The sequence below is a fragment of the Kogia breviceps genome, chromosome 4 (genome assembly GCF_026419965.1).
Source record: "Kogia breviceps isolate mKogBre1 chromosome 4, mKogBre1 haplotype 1, whole genome shotgun sequence".
Classification (NCBI taxonomy): Eukaryota; Metazoa; Chordata; class Mammalia; order Artiodactyla; family Physeteridae; genus Kogia; species Kogia breviceps.
In genome coordinates, this window is record NC_081313.1 from 50,204,687 (window position 1) to 50,210,686 (window position 6,000).

General features: G+C 41.6%; 1 pseudogene; it reads left to right on the forward strand.

The window, feature by feature from the left end:
- Positions 1–3,427: 3,427 nt before the first annotated feature.
- LOC131756415 (N-acetyllactosaminide beta-1,3-N-acetylglucosaminyltransferase 2-like) lies at positions 3,428–4,890 on the forward strand (annotated as a pseudogene).
- Positions 4,891–6,000: the final 1,110 nt, after the last annotated feature.

The following is a 6,000-nucleotide window of genomic DNA, read 5'->3' on the forward strand; positions in this document are numbered from 1 at the left end:
TGTCCTGAGGTTGGTTCTCCCACCTCAGAGACACAGTCCTGATGCCTGACTGGAGCACCAAGAGCCTTTAATCCACACGGCTCAGAATAAAAGGGAGAAAAAATAGAAAGGAAAGAAAGAAAGGAAGGAAGGAAGGAAAGAAGAAAGAAAGGAAGAATGGAAGGAAGAAAGGAAGAAAGGAAGGAAGGGAGGAAGAAAGGGAGGAAGAAAGAAGATAAAATAAAGTAAGATAAAATAAAGTTATTAAAATAAAAAATAATTATTAAGAAGAAAAATTTTATTAAAAAAAACAAAATTGGTTCGGTCAGAACCCTAGGACAAATAGTGAAAGCAAAGCTATATAGACAAAATCTCACACTGCAGCACACACATACACACTCACAAAAAGTGAAAAAGGGGAAAACAATAATATATCTTAGTCCCAAAGTCTACCTCCTCAATGTGGGATGATTTGCTGTCTATTCAGGTATTCCACAGATGCAGGTCACTTCAGGCTGATTGTGGAGCTTTAATCCGCTGCTTCTGAGGCTGCTGGGAGAGAGATCCCCCTCTCTTTGTTCGCACAGCTCCTGGGGTTCAGCTTTGGACTTGGCCCCGCCTCTGCGCGTAGGTCGCCTGAGGGCCTCTGCTCTTCGCTCAGACAGGACGGGGTTAAAGGAGCAGCTGATTCGAGGGCTCTGGCTCACTCAGGCAGCGGGAAGGGAGGGGCACAGATGTGGGGCGAGCCCACGGCGGCAGAAACCAGTGTGATGCTGCACCGGCCGGAGGCGTGCTGAGCATTCTCCCGGGGAAGCTGTTCCTGGATCTCGGGACCCCGGCTGTGGCGGGCTGCACAGGCTCCCAGGAGGGGAGGTGTGGAGAGTGACCTGTGCTAGCACACAGGCTTCTTTGTGGCGACAGCAGCAGCCCTAGCGTCCCATGCCTGTCTCCGCCTGTTTCTGGAGCTCCTTTACGCGGTGCGCTTAATCCCCTCTCCTCTTGCACCAGGAAACAAAGAGGCAAGAAAAAGTCTCTTGTCTCTTTGTTAGCGCCATGCCCGTCTCTGGGGCTCCTTTACGCAGCACGCTTAATCCCTCCTTGCGCACCAGGAAACAAAGTCTCTTGCCTCTTCGGCAGCTCCAGACTTCAACCGGACTCCCTCTCGGCCAGCCGTGGTGCACGAACTCCTTCAGGCTATGTTCACGCAGCCAACCCCAGTCCTCTCCCAGCTTCTGACCAAAGCCCGAGCCTCAGCTCCCAGCCCCTGCCCTTCCCGGTGGGTGAGCAGACAAGCCTCTCGGGCTGGTGAGTGCTGGTTGGCACCGATCCTCTGTGGAATCTCTCCGCTTTGCCCTCCGCACCCTGTTGCTGCGCTCTCCTCCGAGCTCTGAAGCTTCCCTCCTCCGCCACCCGCAGTCTCCGCCCACGAAGGGGCTTCTAGTGTGTGGAAACCTTTCTTCCTTCAAGGCTTCCTCCCACTGGTACAGGTCCCGTCCCTATTCTTTTGTCTCTGTTTTTTCTTTTTTCTTTTGCCCTACCCAGGTACGTGGGGTGTTTCTTGCCTGGGGTCTGAGGTCTTCTGCCAGCGTTCAATGGGTGTTCTATAGGAGCAGTTCCACGTGTAGATGTATTTCTGATGTATCTGTGAGGAGGAATGTGATCTCTGCGTCTTACTCTTCCGCCATCTTCTCCCCCTTTGCTCTCCCCTTTTATTCTTAATCAGTCAAAACAGTGTTTATTTATTCTACTCAATTCTGTTTTATACTTTCCATAGTGATTTACAAATTGTGTAATTTGGAAGCACTCTTCTAAATGCCAATTAAGTGAAGATGTTCTTAGTAATCTTTTGTTATTGGTTTGTAGCTTAATTTCATTGTTGTCAAAGAATGTGAAGTAAAATACATCAATTCTTTTAAAATTTGAGATTGATTTTATTGCCTAGTACATGATCCATTATCAGAAATTTTGCAAGACATGTCATCTCATCATGATATGCATAGTTCTTACTCGTATCTTTTTGATCAAGCTTGTTAATTGTGTTGTTCAAAGTTTCTATATCCTTACTAATTTTTGTCTGCCTAATCTGTCAACTTCAACACTTATCAGAAGTTGATAGATCAAGCAGACAAAAATTAGTAAGGAGACAGGACAGGATAAAGTAACCTCTCACGAAGACAGGAGATTGTCAACTTCTGATTGTAGTTCCGTTAATATTTGCTTTGTATACTTTCAGGACATAATCATAGGTACATACATAATTAAATTAGTATATTCCTGCTGACTTAGTTACCTTCCTTATCCCTACTACTTTTTGTTGCCTTAAAGTCTATTTTGTCTATACAAGTTCTTTTCTGTATTTGCCTAGTATATATCATTCTATATATTAATTTTCATCTCTTCTGTGTCTTCAAAGTTTTAAGTGAGTCCCTTGTAAAAATATTATAGTTCTTTTCTTTCCAATTCTGAAAATCTTAGTGTTTTAGTAGGTGAGTTTAGTCTTAATTTTACTATGACTATTTTATGTTTTCATATACATCCTGTCTCATCTATGCTTCTCTTATACCCATTCCTTCTATTCTGCTGACTGAGTTTCAAAATTAATTTTCTTCCTCTGTTGTAGAAAGTTCTGTATTCTAGTCATGACCTTCCTTAATATTTTAACATGAATAAACAACTTAAGTATTATTTATTTTTTTTCACTACCTCTAAGCACGTATAAGTACCTTTAAACACTTTAATTCAGATCATCCCTATCCAAGGTACAGTTGTGAAGTAATTAGTTTTATCAAGATTTCTTAATTAGATATGATTATTGTTATACAGTCAATATTTGCTTATGTTTGCTCATTTGACCAATCTCTGTTTATGGGAATCCTGAGAATCTTGGTTTAATGGACATTTTCCCAGAAATATTTGTGTTTCCTTCTGTTATATACAATAGTAGACTTATTATCCTATGTGAGGGCATCATTTATGACTAGGTATTATCAGACGAGCATTTATCCCTGTGTAGGATTCAAGCCAGGCAGACACATTGTTTTTACTGAAGCTCTTTGAGTTTTCTAGCTTTCTGTAGCTGTTTCCATTCCCACCCCTCCTCCCCCACCACCACACCATCTTTTATATGCCTTAGGAGTTGTTCTGTTTCGTTGAAGAGACATTGAAACTTCAGGATTTATGTACCATTGATCAGCAAATGTCTCTTAGGTATCTATAACTTCAGTGCTAGATTATTACTCTGGCTTTTGTTCCTGTCATTTGGGGATACTGAAGATTCTCCTTAATTTCTTGAGAGCTCAGCTCTGCCTGTTAGTTGTAACTTATCTATCATCCTTTAGTATTTTGCAGTGGGAAAAATTTTTGAATACAGAGTCTGCAAGATTTACCAAAAGAAGATAGAAAAATTTCTACTTTATTAGGTTGCATTTGGATTAAATAAGAAAATGCAACTAAAGAACTTATCAGAGAGCCGAAGCCGGGAGTGAGGCGCAGCGGCCACGGCGGCAACAAGTGCAGGAGCTGAGCCGAGCCGGGGCCAAGCCGAGGCGGAGCCATCCCACCGCGGACACCACCTGGCCTTCCATCGCGGGCGCAACGCATGGAGCGAGAGTGGCGGCGGTCGCCGGGCTGAGCCGCGCAGAGCGGCTGGGACGTGGATGCAGCCGCGATCTCCCATCCCCACCCCGCTGAGCAGGAGCTGCTCCCGGAGAAGATATGAGAAATGAGTGTTGGACGTCGAAGAATAAAATTGTTGGGAATCCTGATGATGGTAAATGTCTTCATTTATTTGATTGTGGAAGTCTCCAAAAGCAGTAGCCAATAAAAAAATGGAAAAGAGGAAGTAATAATACCCAAAGAAAAGTTCTGGAAGATATCTGACCCTCCCAAGGCATATTGGAACAGGGAACAAGAAAAGCTGAACAGGAAGTACAATCCCATTTTGAACATGTTAGCTAACCAGACAGGGGAAGCGTACGGATTTTCCAACATAAGCCATCTGAATTATTGTGAACCTGACTTGAGGGTCACGTCAGTAGTTTCAGGTTTTGACAGTTTGCCAGACAGATTTAAAGACTTTCTGTTGTATTTGAGATGTCGGAATTATTCACTGCTTATAGATCAACCCGATAAGTGTGCAAAGAAGCCCTTCTTATTGCTGGCGATTAAGTCCCTTCACATTTCGACAGAAGGCAAGCGATTCGGGAATCTTGGGGCAAAGAAACCAATGTGGGGAACCAAACAGTGGTGCGAGTCTTCTTACTGGGCCAGAGCCCCGCAGAGGACAACCATCCTGACCTTTCAGATATGCTGAAATTTGAGAGTCAGAAGCACCAAGGCATTCTTATGTGGAACTACAGAGACACCTTCTTCAACTTATCTCTGAAAGAAGTACTCTTTCTCAGGTGGGTGAGCACTTCCTGCCCAAATGCTGAGTTCGTGATCAAGGGCAATGATAATGTTTTTGTGAACACCTGTCACATCCTGAATCACTTGAATAGCTTATCCAAGAACAAAGCCAAAGATGTGTTTATAGTTGATGTGATTCCCAATGCTGGACCTCGTCAGGATAAGAAACTGAAGTACTACATCCCGGAAGTTCTTTACACTGGCGTCTACCCGCCTTATGCAGGGGGAGGTGGATTCCTGTACTCCGGCCACCTGGCCCTGAGGCTACACAATGTAACTGACCAGGTCCTTCTCTACCCCATTGATGATGTTTATACTGGAATGTGCCTTCAGAAACTTGACCTCAGTTCCAGAGAAACACAAAGTATTTCGGACATTTGATATAGAAGAGAAAAACAGGAATAACGTTTGTTCCTATGTGGGTTTGATGCTGGTACATAGTAGAAAACCTCAAGAGATGATTGATATTTGGTCTCGTTGCAAAATGCTCATTTAAGTTGCTAAATTATGTACAAAACTAAATTTTGCATAGAAAGATGTATCTCGAATAGTTCCCATGTTGTGTTCTCTCACATTAGAGGTAATTTCTATGTAAAACCATCAAAACTGCCTTTATGAGTAGTATCCATATGAGGGCCTCTAAACCTTTCAATGTAGTACTTTCTGAAGAGGGAAAGCAGAAGATCCTAATTTTTATGTAGGATATGACAAGACGAATGGTTCTGACCCTTCCTGCTGGCTAGTGGTCATTATTTTCTAACTTGTCCCCCTTGTCATCTGAAATCATGTTTCTGGAATCTGATCGTGTTAAGTTATTTTTGTTTTGCCCTCATATGATGGTATTCCTATTTCCCATTATAATGAGTGAATTATCTGCAGTTTAGGTATTCATAAACCTATTGGCTACAGAGACACTGTTATATATGACTCAATGCTTTTTGTGAAATGGAATTACACTTATTTTCATGAAATTTGGATGAATTTTTTAAATAGTCTGGAAAAATTAACTTCTGTTGAAATTTCCTGCTGCTCCAACATTTCCTTGGGTTAATCTAATCAATCAGTTTTGCAAAATGGGAATCACTGTGTGACATTCATCCAGTTTATCTTGTTATGGTCTTTTGGTCATAATAAGGAGAAAGCTTAACTATCTTGTATTTGGTTTGCTGGGTGGTGTCGTGATAGTTCTCTCTTTTTTAGTATCTGAAAATAGTGAGTATGATTCCATAATCTTCAAACTGAAGATTGAATTGACCCTGGTAACCATACTGTGTTTATGATTTTTCATCGTGGACCAGGAAAGCATGTGTAACTTTTGAACTTTAAGTGAAAAGATTGAAGTTGCAGACCTTTTTATCAGTGGTTTGTCAGTTTAAAACTGCAGAATTCTATTCTTGCCAACATGATTATGTGTTGCTTTTACAAAATTATTATCCTGAGTAGTGACTGCTTTCCTGTCTCAGTGTAGAAGTGCCTGTGTTTTTATTTATTGTTCAGATCAAATACCAAAACATTTTCTTAATATATTTTGTGTAATATTTTATTTGTATACAGTGTTGTTGATGAATTATTTAACTAGAGCATGGTATTTTAAGTAGGAAGTATAACATATGT